This window comes from Lissotriton vulgaris, unplaced genomic scaffold (assembly GCF_964263255.1).
Source record: "Lissotriton vulgaris unplaced genomic scaffold, aLisVul1.2 SCAFFOLD_736, whole genome shotgun sequence".
Lineage (NCBI taxonomy): Eukaryota > Metazoa > Chordata > Amphibia > Caudata > Salamandridae > Lissotriton > Lissotriton vulgaris.
In genome coordinates, this window is record NW_028243083.1 from 933,510 (window position 1) to 947,161 (window position 13,652).

The following is a 13,652-nucleotide window of genomic DNA, read 5'->3' on the forward strand; positions in this document are numbered from 1 at the left end:
GTGACTGCGCCTTGGGTTCCCTCTGTCTCCAGAATGCTAGGGACAGGGTACGCTGAAACCACTCGAGGGCTGGGGGCTGTCAGCCAGCGACCAGATGGGCTAGGGCTGGGTAAAAACCTCCCTCCCCGTCCAGGGCTCCGTCCTCTGACCCGCTGCGTGGCATAGTGCCCGGTATAGGCTCCATCGGGACCGGGCGGTCCTCCCTTGGGCGTCTGGGCCCGAGAGCTCTGGCCAGTCGCTCCTTACCCTGGGCTCCGTCTTCCGCTCCACCATGGACCCAGGGCCCATCAGGAGTTCCCCAACTCAGCTTGTGTTCAGGAGCTCCGGCAGGGTCCCTAGGTGGCCATGAGGTGGAAGGTGCCCTCCCCACCTCGGGTTCCATCCTTGGGCCTGCCACGTGGCTGGGCGCTTGGGTTGTGGGCCTTGGGGAGGCCTCCCCTGGGCATGCCGGCCCTAGATCTCCGGCCGGGCCCAGGGGACTGGGCTCTGTCCCCCTTCTCCACCATGGTCCCAGGATTGGGGTCCATCGAGCCTGGGCAAACATCCCTCCTGCTTCGCCCGCCTGTCAAGGAGCCTGGGGCACCCCGGGTCGGAGGTCTGTCGGGGGCCCCTGTCCGCAGCCCCGGGTCCGAGTCTCAGCCTGGGTCTCCGAGCCTCCGGGACACAGAGCCCTCGAGCCCTCTAAAGGGCAGGGGGGAGCCCTCCCGCGAAGGCTTGGGCAGGCTGATTGGTGTCCTTCGGGTCCGGCCATCTGCCCGCACCTTTCTCCTCAGCCTTCTGGCCACGCGCAATGCTTTCCAAAGGGGCGACCAGATGGCCGGGCTGCACTGGAAGTCCCGACGGGGGCTCGTTTGCTTACCCGATCACAGCCAGGGCTCCAGGAGGTCAGGCGCATCTGTGTCTTGGGTCCCCTCAGTCTTGTGGTTCGCATGGGCTACCAGAAAGGGGGTTCCCTTCCTCCGTATTACTAGGGCAGGGTACTCCGGAACCCCTCTCGGCCTAGCGGTCCTCAGCCGGCAGCCGAAGGGGCCAGGACGCCACCCCGCAGTCCGGTGCTTCCTCCCCAGCCCAACATGTGGTGTTTTGCCTGGGATGGGAGCCCCGGGCCCAGGGAGGCTTCACCTGTGCCTGGGAGTCCCAACGGGGTCCAGGGGCCCTAGGCTCAGTTTTCTGGTCTGCCGCTCCGCCAGGGGCCTGAGACAGGGTTCCGCCAGGCCTGGGGAGCCTGCCCCTGCTTGGCTGTGTACAAGAGCTCTGAAGGGCGCCTTCCCCACCCCGGGCTCCATCCTCGGCCTGGACTTTGGGCATGGGAGCCCCGACAGGATCCGAGCCCCGGGCAGGGCGCTCCCACCCTGGACACTGTCTCCCGGTTTACCGCTCCGCCAGGGGCTCGGGACAGGGTTCCATAGTGCCTGGTGGGCCTGGGAGCCCCGGCTTTGGACCAGGGGCCCGCTGGGCCCAGGTGATCCAGTCCTGGGCCCTGTCCCCCGGTCTGCCACTCTGTCAAAGGCCCAAGATGGGGTTCTGTCATGCTTGGGGAGCCTCCCCCTGATTGGCTGGGTTCAAGAGCTCCAGTCTGGGCCCCAGGGGAGGGCCGCCTCCCCGCTCCGGGCGCTGTCCATGGGACTGCCACATGGCAGGATGCCCGGGACAGGGTCCCACAGGCCCGGGGAGGTTTCCCCTGCACCTCTGGGCCCGGCAGCCCCAGCTGGGTCCAGGGGCCCTGTCTCGGGTGCTCCAGCCCTGGGCCCAGTCCCCAAGCCTGCCTCTCTGCCAAAGTCCTGAGACGTGGTTTTGTTATGCCCAGGGAGCCCCCCCCCTGCTTGGCTGGGATCAGGAGTTCCGTCTGTGGCCCCTGAGGGCCCTGGGAGGGTGCCTCCCCAACCCGGGCTCCGTTCTTGGGCCTGCCGTGTGACAGGGTGCCCGGGACAGGGTCCCGCAGACCTGGGGAGCTCCCCCTGCACCTCTAGGCCCCTGTGAGCCCCAATGGGGTCAAGTGCCCTTCCTGGACCCAGGACAGTCCCTTCCACCCTGGGCCCTGTCCTCCGTCCTGCCGCACCACCAAGGGCCTTGGACGGGGGTTCGTCGGTCCCTTGCAGACACTTTGCCTGCTTGTCAAGGTGTCTGCGAGCCTGGGGACGGATGGCCCATCTGCTCCCCCTCATAGCCCCATGGCCTTCGGACCCACATGCCCCGGCACCCGCTCACCCTTTCATTAGGGTACAGAGCGTCCAGATGGCCACCCTTCGAGCCCTCCCGCCCAGGCGGGTGGGCTCTCTCCCAGCCGGCTCCCGTGAGGGGATGTGCAAAGATGTTGGTCACGGGATGGTACACGCGGCTGAACCCACCCTGTCAGCAGGTGCGGCTACCTGGTTGATCCTGGCAGTAGCACGGCTGGTACAGTGAAACTGTGAATGGCTCAATAAATCAGTTATGGTTCCTTTGTTCGCTCCATCTGGTACTTGGATAACTGTGGTAATTTAAGAGCTTATACATGCCGACAAGCGCTGACCTCCCGGCATGCGTGCATTTATCAGACCAAGACCAATCCAAGCTCGCCCGCCGCTTTGGTGACTCTTGATAACCTCGGGCCGATCGCACGTCCCCGTGACAGCGACAGTACATTCGGATGTCTACCCTATCAAATTTCGATGGTACTTTCTGTACCTACCATGGTGACCACGGGTAATGGGGAATCAGGGTTCAATTCTGGAGAGGGAGTCTGAGAAACGGATACCACTCCCGACTCGGGGAGTTAGTGACGAAAAATAACAATACAGGATTCTTTTGAGGCCCTGTAATTGGAATGAGTACACTTTAAATCCTTTGACGAGGATCCATTGGAGGGCAAGTCTGGTGCCATCAGCCACAGTTATTCCAGCTCCAATAGCGTATATTAAAGTTGCTGCAGTTAAAAAGCTCATAGTTGGATCTTGGGATCGAGTTGGCGGTCCGTCGCGAGGCGAGGGACCGCCTGTCCCAGCTCCTGCCTCTCTGCGCCCCCTTGATGCTCTTGACTGAGTGTCCTGGGGGTCCGAAGTGTTTACTTTGAAAACATTAAAGAGTTCAAAGCAGTCTGGTCGCCTGAATACTTCAGCTAGGAATAATGGAATAGGACTCTGGTTCTATTTTGTTGGTTTTCTGAACTGGGGCCATCATTAAGAGGGATGTCCGGGGGCATTCGTATTGTGCTGCTAGAGGTGACATTCTTGGACCGGCGCACAATGAACCAAAGTGAAAGTGTTTGCCAAGAATGTTTTCATTAATCAAGAATGAAAGTTGGAGGTTTGAAGACGATCAGATACCGTCATAGTCCCGACCATAAATGATGCCGACTAACGATCTGGTGGCGTTATTCCCATGACCCGCTGAGCATCTTCCGGGAAACCAAAGTCTTTGGGTTCTGTGGGGGAGTATGGTTGCAAAGCTGAAACCTAAAAGAATTGACAGAAGGGCACCACCAGGAGTGGAGCCTACGACTTAATTTGACTCAACACGGTAAACCTCACCCGGCCCTGACACGGAAATGATTGACAGACTGATAGCTCTTTCTCGATTCTGTGGGTGGTGGTGCATGGCTGTTCTTAGTTGGTGGAGCGATTTGTCTGGTTAATTCTGCTAAAGAACTAGTTACGCGACCCCCAGCGGTCGGCGTCCAACTTCTTAGAGGGACAAGTGGCATTCAGCGACACAAGATCGAGCAATAACTGGTCTGTGATGCCCTTAGATGTCCGGGGGCTGCACGCGTCCTACACTGAACGGATCAGCATGTGTCTACCCTTCACTGACAGGTGCGGGTAACCCGCTGAACCCCGTTTGTGATAGGGATTGGGGATTACAATTATTTCCCATGAACATGTAATATAATTAAGTACATGTCATAAGCTTGCGTTGATTAAGTCCCTGCCCTTTGTACACACCACCCGTCGCTACTACCGATTGGATGGTATAGTGAGGTCCTCGGATCGGCCCTGCTGGGGATGACAACGGCCCTGGCGAAGCACCGAGAAGACAATCAAACTTGACTATCTAGAGGAAGCAAAAGTCATAACAAGGTTTCCGTAGGTGAACCTTCGGAAGGATCATTAACAGCGGAGCAGCCTGAGTGACCGACGGCACCAGCTTGCAGCCCTCGGCCTCCTCCTGCAAGCACACCGCAGGCACAAGGCCTGGCCCTGCCCTGGCGAGCTCCGGCAGGCGGAGCGGTCCCTGGTCGCATGTGGCGCTTGGGTGAGGCCCGGGTGCTTCGGCGGGCCTCTTCCGCCATGGAGGACCCGACCGACGCATGAGGGATCGGAGACAGGGGTAGCTTTCCGGGAGGGGCACAGCGTTAGGCCCTCCCGAGATGGAACCCACGCTCACCCAACATGACCCCATGGGGGAACCGAATGGCAGTGCCTCCCCGGGCTCGTACCCCCCCTCGAAAGGCCCGGCTGCCACCTGGGCTCTCCTGTGCCCGAGTCCCGGCCCGACCAGGTTTCGGCCAACCGAGGAGCGACCCTTCTTACGTGGCAGGGCCGCCTGGAAGAGAAGGAGCTGAAGGCCAGCGAGGGGATCCCGACTCTTCTCGGTGGGAGGCGTGTGGGTTGGGGAGCCGCCTGGCTCTTCCCTTCTGGCACTTTCGACCTGGGCAAGGGTGTGGTGGGCTAATCACCAGCCCGCCAGCACAGCTCGGGCCCGCTCAGCACCGGACAGCTGACGTGTAGGTGGGGCAACCCTCCCTCATTGCCAGGTACCCGTCTCGACCCGGTCCTGTGGGGCGAGGGGTTTGAAGACTTGCGTGGTACCTCCTGGTTACTCAGGGAGGGACCGGCAATGGTGGGGCTGCCTGCTCTGGGAGCCCCCCCTGGGTGGGTGGGGGAATTCTCGGGCTGAACTCCTGGTAACGCTTTTTTTCTCCTAACAGTGCAGTCTGACTCCCAGAGGGGAAGCCTTGAATGGGGCGCCCGGGCCTTCTCGCCGCGCTGGCTGCAGACTGACGGCATGCCTTCCTCCCACCTCTGCTGCACCCGCAGGTGGGTGAACATTTTCGAAAAGTTGCCTGTGACTCTTGGCAGTGGATCACTCAGCTTGCGCGTCGATGAAGAACGCAGCTAGCTGCGAGAATTGGTGTGAATTGCCAGACACATTGATCATCGACACTTCGAACGCACCTTACGGCCCAGGTTGGGACGTTCGATCGTCAATCGCCTGGGGCTTCCCTGGGATACGGCTGGGGGCATGGCGGGGTTATCTCCACTTCCCTTTGTCCCCCTACAACCTCAGACCCCCCGATCGCCCCAGGCAGGCTCCCTCACCGGGTCCTGTTGTGGTGGTATGCCACCAGCGCACCTAGCCCCGCTTCACTGCCTCAGCAGGGAGGGGGGCCAGTTCCCGGTCCCCCCACAGGCTCGAAATATGGTGAACTATGCCTGAACAGGGGAGAAGCCAAAGGAAACTCCGGTGGAGGTCCGTAGCGGTCCTGACGTGCAAATCATCATCCGACCTGGGTTTAGGGGCGAAAGACTAATCGAACCATCCAGTAGATGGTTCCCTCCGAAGTTTCCCTCAAGATAGCTGGCGCTTGGAGCCCCCACTTTTATCTGTGAAAGCGAGGATTAGAGGGCTTGGGGCCAAAACAATCTCATCTAATCTCAAACTTTAACGGGGTAAGAAGCCCGGATCGCTGGTGTGGAGCCGGGCATGGAATGCGAGTGCCTAGTGGGCAAATTTTGGTAAGCAGAACTGGCACTGCAGGATGAACTGAACGCGGAGTTAAGGCGCCCAATGCCGACGCTCATCAGACCCCAGAAAAGGTGTTGGTTGATCTAGACAGCAGGATGATGGCCATGGAAGTTGGAATCTGCTAAGGAGTGTGAAAATGGATGGCGCTGGATCGTGGAGCGGGGGCTAAGCTGCGATGAGTAGTAGTGCGCACGGAAGCCCAGGGCGAGGGCCCGGGTAGAGACGCCGCAGGTGCAGATATTGGTGGTAGTAGCAAATATTCAAATGAGAACTTTGAAGGCCAAAGAAGGGTTCCATGTGAACAGCAGTTGAACATGGGTCAGTCGGTCCTAAGAGATGGGCGAGCGCCATTTGGAGGTGATGGCAATAGACTCCATTGCCCTCAGCCAATCAAAAGGGAGTCAGGTTCAGATCCCCGTACCCGGAGGCGTGTGCCGTGGTTGGACGAGGCCCTGCCCTCCGGGGTGGCAGCAACTCTCGATGTGAGCCAGGCCCTTCCTGTGGATTACTCCAGCGGCGGTGGTCGTCACTCCTCGGGCCCCCTCCTTGGGCCGGCGTTCTGCCTCGGCTGGTGCCTAGCAGCTGTCTTTGAACTGGTGCGGACCAGGGGAATTTGACTGTTTAATTAAAACCAAGCATCACGAAGGTCCGAGGCGGGTGTTTACCCAATGTGATTTCTGCCCAGTGCTCTGAATATCAAAGTGAAGAAATTCAATGAAGCGAAGGTAAACAGGAGTAACTATGACCCTCTTAACCTATTGTCAGTTGTAGTGGCCTTTACCTCCCAGTGGTCCCGCTGGTAACTGCCTCTGTAAAGCTCGACTCTGCGTAGAGAATTCTATAGAGACAGCCCACACAAGGTTCTATCATGGCGGCGAGCGTGATAGTGAGAAATGGCGAAGCAAACAAACCCAATTCCAGATGGGGTAGTTCCTGGAGAATATAAACCCTGTTAAGATGGCGTAAAGGGGTGCTGTATTTTCCAGAAATCATTAACCTCCTCACCGAATTTGACAATCCAGCACCCGCTTCAAACAATGTAACAAGCAACAACGATTCAGATCACGATATAGGCCCTAGTTCACCCTCTGTAGCTGAAGACACAAAAGTAGACCTCAGCGAATCCATCGAGTTTGAGGCCTTCTCTGCCAAGAATGACATTGGTACAACAAATTTTGAAAATCTTCCCGATGTGTACGAGGTCAGCAAAGATGTAATAACAAAGAAAAGTGACTACACAAAAAGTCACTTATTGGAAATACCCAAACAAAAAGTATAAAAGTGACTTTTGTGGAGACATATTGGGAACTTTTAAAGAATTGAGAAAACATATCTCCAACAAGCACAGAGGCTTCTACCTCAAAACGTATTGCTCAAAATGTGATAAAGAAGCCGAGTACCACAATATTGCATGTCATTATGCCAAATGTAAAGGAAGACCTCAAAAAGGAGACTGCCGTTCCTGTGCAGCTTATGTGACCTCAGATTTGGAACACAGATTGGGTTTCACAACATGCTCGGCATGCTCATCCAAGAGGGCTCCATCCTCGGCCTGGACTTTGGGCATGGGAGCCCCGACAGGATCCGAGCCCCTGGCAGGGCGCTCCCACCCTGGACTCTGTCTCCCGGTTTACCGCTCCGCCAGGGGCTCGGGACAGGGTTCCATAGTGCCTGGTGGGCCTGGGAGCCCGGGCTTTGGACCAGGGGCCCGCTGGGCCCAGGTGATCCAGTCCTGGGCCCTGTCCCCCGGTCTGTCACTCTGTCAAAGGCCCAAGATGGGGTTCTGTCATGCTTGGGGAGCCTCCGCCTGATTGGCTGGGTTCAAGAGCTCCAGTCTGGGCCCCAGGGGAGGGCCGCCTCCCCGCTCCGGGTGCTGTCCATGGGACTGCCACATGGCAGGATGCCCGGCACAGGGTCCCACAGGCCCGGGGAGGTTTCCCCTGCACCTCTGGGCCCGGCAGCCCCAGCTGGGTCCAGGGGCCCTGTCTCGGGTGCTCCAGCCCTGGGCCCAGTCCCCCAGCCTACCTCTCTGCCAAAGTCCTGAGACGTGGTTTTGTTATGCCCAGGGAGCCCCCCCCTGCTTGGCTGGGATCAGGAGTTCCGTCTGTGGCCCCTGAGGGCCCTGGGAGGGTGCCTCCCCAACCCGGGCTCCGTTCTTGGGCCTGCCGTGTGACAGGGTGCCCGGCACAGGGTCCCGCAGACCTGGGGAGCTCCCCCTGTACCTCTAGGCCCCTGTGAGCCCCAATGGGGTCAAGTGCCCCTCCTGGACCCAGGACAGTCCCTTCCACCCTGGGCCCTGTCCTCCGTCCTGCCGCACCACCAAGGGCCTTGGACGGGGGTTCGTTGGTCCCTTGCAGACACTTTGCCTGCTTGTCAAGGTGTCTGCGAGCCTGGGGACGGAGGGCCCATCGGCTCCCCCTCATAGCCCCATGGCCTTCGGACCCACATGCCCCGGCACCCGCTCACCCTTTCATTAGGGTACAGAGCGTCCAGATGGCCACCCTTCGAGCCCTCCCGCCCAGGCGGGTGGGCTCTCTCCCAGCCGGCTCCCGTGAGGGGATGTTCAAAGATGTTGGTCACGGGATGGTACACGCGGCTGAACCCACCCTGTCAGCAGGTGCGGCTACCTGGTTGATCCTGGCAGTAGCACGGCTGGTACAGTGAAACTGTGAATGGCTCAATAAATCAGTTATGGTTCCTTTGTTCGCTCCATCTGGTACTTGGATAACTGTGGTAATTTAAGAGCTTATACATGCCGACAAGCGCTGACCTCCCGGCATGCGTGCATTTATCAGACCAAGACCAATCCAAGCTCGCCCACCGCTTTGGTGACTCTTGATAACCTCGGGCCGATCGCACGTCCTCGTGACAGCGACAGTACATTCGGATGTCTACCCTATCAAATTTCGATGGTACTTTCTGTACCTACCATGGTGACCACGGGTAATGGGGAATAAGGGTTCAATTCTGGAGAGGGAGTCTGAGAAACGGATACCACTCCCGACTCGGGGAGTTAGTGACAAAAAATAACAATACAGGATTCTTTTGAGGCCCTGTAATTGGAATGAGTACACTTTAAATCCTTTGACGAGGATCCATTGGAGGGCAAGTCTGGTGCCATCAGCCACAGTAATTCCAGCTCCAATAGCGTATATTAAAGTTGCTGCAGTTAAAAAGCTCATAGTTGGATCTTGGGATCGAGTTGGCGGTCCGTCGCGAGGCGAGGGACCGCCTGTCCCAGCTCCTGCCTCTCTGCGCCCCCTTGATGCTCTTGACTGAGTGTCCTGGGGGTCCGAAGTGTTTACTTTGAAAAAATTAAAGAGTTCAAAGCAGGCTGGTCGCCTGAATACTTCAGCTAGGAATAATGGAATAGGACTCTGGTTCTATTTTGTTGGTTTTCTGAACTGGGGCCATCATTAAGAGGGATGTCCGGGGGCATTCGTATTGTGCTGCTAGAGGTGACATTCTTGGACCGGCGCACAATGAACCAAAGTGAAAGTGTTTGCCAAGAATGTTTTCATTGATCAAGAATGAAAGTTGGAGGTTTGAAGACGATCAGATACCGTCATAGTCCCGACCATAAATGATGCCGACTAACGATCTGGCGGCGTTATTCCCATGACCCGCTGAGCATCTTCCGGGAAACCAAAGTCTTTGGGTTCTGGGGGGGAGTATGGTTGCAAAGCTGAAACTTAAAAGAATTGACAGAAGGGCACCACCAGGAGTGGAGCCTACGACTTAATTTGACTCAACACGGGAAACCTCACCCGGCCCTGACACGGAAATGATTGACAGACTGATAGCTCTTTCTCGATTCTGTGGGTGGTGGTGCATGGCTGTTCTTAGTTGGTGGAGCGATTTGTCTGGTTAATTCTGCTAAAGAACTAGTTACGCGACCCCCAGCGGTCGGCGTCCAACTTCTTAGAGGGACAAGTGGCATTCAGCGACACAAGATCGAGCAATAACTGGTCTGTGTTGCCCTTAGATGTCCGGGGGCTGCACGCGTCCTACACTGAACGGATCAGCATGTGTCTACCCTTCACTGACAGGTGCGGGTCACCCGCTGAACCCCGTTTGTGATAGGGATTGGGGATTACAATTATTTCCCATGAACATGTAATATAATTAAGTACATGTCATAAGCTTGCGTTGATTAAGTCCCTGCCCTTTGTACACACCACCCGTCGCTACTACCGATTGGATGGTATAGTGAGGTCCTCGGATCGGCCCTGCTGGGGACGACAACGGCCCTGGAGAAGCACCGAGAAGACAATCAAACTTGACTATCTAGAGGAAGCAAAAGTCGTAACAAGGTTTCCGTAGGTGAACCTTCGGAAGGATCATTAACAGCGGAGCAGCCTGAGTGACCGACGGCACCAGCTTGCAGCCCTCGGCCTCCTCCTGCAAGCACACCGCAGGCACAAGGCCTGGCCCTGCCCTGGCGAGCTCCGGCAGGCGGAGCGGTCCCTGGTCGCATGTGGCGCTTGGGTGAGGCCCGGGTGCTTCGGCGGGCCTCTTCCGCCATGGAGGACCCGACCGACGCATGAGGGATCGGAGACAGGGGTAGCTTTCCGGGAGGGGCACAGCGTTAGGCCCTCCCAAGATGGAACCCACGCTCACCCAACATGACCCCATGGGGGAACCGAATGGCAGTGCCTCCCCGGGCTCGTACCCCCCCTCGAAAGGCCCGGCTGCCACCTGGGCTCTCCTGTGCCCGAGTCCCGGCCCGACCGGGTTTCGGCCAACCGAGGAGCGACCCTTCTTACGTGGCAGGGCCGCCTGGAAGAGAAGGAGCTGAAGGCCAGCGAGGGGATCCCGACTCTTCTCGGTGGGAGGCGTGTGGGTTGGGGAGCCGCCTGGCTCTTCCCTTCTGGCACTTTCGACCTGGGCAAGGGTGTGGTGGGCTAATCACCAGCCCGCCAGCACAGCTCGGGCCCGCTCAGCACCGGACAGCTGACGTGTAGGTGGGGCAACCCTCCCTCATTGCCAGGTACCCGTCTCGACCCGGTCCTGTGGGGCGAGGGGTTTGAAGACTTGCGCGGTCCCTCCTGGTTACTCAGGGAGGGACCAGCAATGGTGGGGCTGCCTGCTCTGGGAGCCCCCCCTGGGTGGGTGGGGGAATTCTCGGGCTGAACTCCTGGTAACGCTTTTTTTCTCCTAACAGTGCAGTCTGACTCCCAGAGGGGAAGCCTTGAATGGGGCGCCCGGGCCTTCTCGCCGCGCTGGCTGCAGACTGACGGCATGCCTTCCTCCCACCTCTGCTGCACCCGCAGGTGGGTGAACATTTTCGAAAAGTTGCCTGTGACTCTTGGCAGTGGATCACTCAGCTTGCGCGTCGATGAAGAACGCAGCTAGCTGCGAGAATTGGTGTGAATTGCCAGACACATTGATCATCGACACTTCGAACGCACCTTACGGCCCAGGTTGGGACGTTCGATCGTCAATCGCCTGGGGCTTCCCTGGGATACGGCTGGGGGCATGGCGGGGTTATCTCCACTTCCCTTTGTCACCCTACAACCTCAGACCCCCCGATCACCCCAGGCAGGCTCCCTCACCGGGTCCTGTTGTGGTGGTATGCCACCAGCGCACCTAGCCCCGCTTCCCTGCCTCAGCAGGGAGCGGGGCCAGTTCCCGGTCCCCCCCCAGGCTCGAAATATGGTGAACTATGCCTGGACAGGGGAGAAGCCAAAGGAAACTCCGGTGGAGGTCCGTAGCGGTCCTGACGTGCAAATCATCATCCGACCTGGGTTTTGGGGCGAAAGACTAATCGAACCATCCAGTAGATGGTTCCCTCCGAAGTTTCCCTCAAGATAGCTGGCGCTTGGAGCACCCACTTTTATCTGTGAAAGCGAGGATTAGAGGGCTTGGGGCCAAAACAATCTCATCTAATCTCAAACTTTAAATGGGTAAGAAGCCCGGATCGCTGGTGTGGAGCCGGGCATGGAATGCGAGTGCCTAGTGGGCAAATTTTGGTAAGCAGAACTGGCACTGCAGGATGAACTGAACGCGGAGTTAAGGCGCCCAATGCCGACGCTCATCAGACCCCAGAAAAGGTGTTGGTTGATCTAGACAGCAGGATGATGGCCATGGAAGTTGGAATCTGCTAAGGAGTGTGAAAATGGATGGCGCTGGATCGTGGAGCGGGGGCTAAGCTGCGATGAGTAGTAGTGCGCACGGAAGCCCAGGGCGAGGGCCCGGGTAGAGACGCCGCAGGTGCAGATATTGGTGGTAGTAGCAAATATTCAAATGAGAACTTTGAAGGCCGAAGAAGGGTTCCATGTGAACAGCAGTTGAACATGGGTCAGTCGGTCCTAAGAGATGGGAGAGCGCCATTTGGAGGTGATGGCAATAGCCTCCATTGCCCTCAGCCAATCAAAAGGGAGTCAGGTTCAGATCCCCGTACCCGGAGGCGTGTGCCATGGTTGGACGAGGCCCTGCCCTCCGGGGTGGCAGCAACTCTCGATGTGAGCCAGGCCCTTCCTGTGGATTACTCCAGCGGCGGTGGTCGCCACTCCTCGGGCCCCCTCCTTGGGCCGGCGTTCTGCCTCGGCTGGTGCCTAGCAGCTGTCTTTGAACTGGTGCGGACCAGGGGAATTTGACTGTTTAATTAAAACCAAGCATCACGAAGGTCCGAGGCGGGTGTTTACCCAATGTGATTTCTGCCCAGTGCTCTGAATATCAAAGTGAAGAAATTCAATGAAGCGAAGGTAAACAGGAGTAACTATGACCCTCTTAACCTATTGTCAGTTGTAGTGGCCTTTACCTCCCAGTGGTCCCGCTGGTAACTGCCTCTGTAAAGCTCGACTCTGCGTAGAGAATTCTATAGAGACAGCCCACACAAGGTTCTATCATGGCGGCAAGCGTGATAGTGAGAAATGGCGAAGCAAACAAACCCAATTCCAGATGGGGTAGTTCCTGGAGAATATAAACCCTGTTAAGATGGCGTAAAGGGGTGCTGTATTTTCGAGAAATCATTAACCTCCTCACCGAATTTGACAATCCAGCACCCGCTTCAAACAATGTAACAAGCAACACCGATTCAGATCACGATATAGGCCCTAGTTCACCCTCTGTAGCTGAAGACACAAAAGTAGACCTCAGCGAATCCATCGAGTTTGAGGCCTTCTCTGCCAAGAATGACATTGGTACAACAAATTTTGAAAATCTTCCCGATGTGTACGAGGTCAGCAAAGATGTAATAACAAAGAAAAGTGACTACACAAAAAGTCACTTATTAGAAATACCCAAACAAAAAGTATAAAAGTGACTTTTGTGGAGACATATTGGGAACTTTTAAAGAATTGAGAAAACATATCTCCAACAAGCACAAAGGCTTCTACCTCAAAACGTATTGCTCAAAATGTGATAAAGAAGCCGAATACCACAATATTGCATGTCATTATGCCAAATGTAAAGGAAGACCTCAAAAAGGAGACTGCCGTTCCTGTGCAGCTTATGTGACCTCAGATTTGGAACACAGATTGGGTTTCACAACATGCTCGGCATGCTCATCCAAGAGGGCAAAATGAGGCTAGACTAGCAGCTCTAGCAAGCAGCAAACCGTCAAAATTATGGTCACAAGAAGAAATACTGCTATCAGCTGAATTGGAAAGTGTATGAAAACAAAAGAAATAATAATGCGCTGATGGTTCTACATTTTGACAATAAAAACAGAAAACAATTTGCAGAAAAAAGAAGAGATAAGAGCAAAAAATCAGCAAATGATGTACTGCAAGCATCAAATGTTTTTGAAAATGACTCTAGCGATGAACCAGAGGTTACAGTGGAAGTAACAACAGAAAGCGCAGAGACTTTATCAATTTCAAACGTGCGCAAAAAATACGAAGTTGGAAGATAGAATCACATAGATCGAGAAGTACACCCAAAACGTGCAGTAACACGATGCTGCTATGGATCTTTTGGATGAG

The 13,652-nt window shown here is 56.5% G+C and overlaps 4 pseudogenes; all 4 read left to right on the plus strand.

The window, feature by feature from the left end:
* Window positions 1-2,366: 2,366 nt before the first annotated feature.
* LOC147668708 (18S ribosomal RNA) lies at window positions 2,367-4,088 on the plus strand (annotated as a pseudogene).
* A 957-nt stretch (window positions 4,089-5,045) lies between these two features.
* LOC147668709 (5.8S ribosomal RNA) lies at window positions 5,046-5,215 on the plus strand (annotated as a pseudogene).
* A 3,133-nt stretch (window positions 5,216-8,348) lies between these two features.
* On the plus strand, window positions 8,349-10,070 carry LOC147668710 (18S ribosomal RNA; annotated as a pseudogene).
* Window positions 10,071-11,027: 957 nt separating this feature from the next.
* LOC147668711 (5.8S ribosomal RNA) lies at window positions 11,028-11,197 on the plus strand (annotated as a pseudogene).
* The last annotated feature ends 2,455 nt before the right edge of the window (window positions 11,198-13,652 follow it).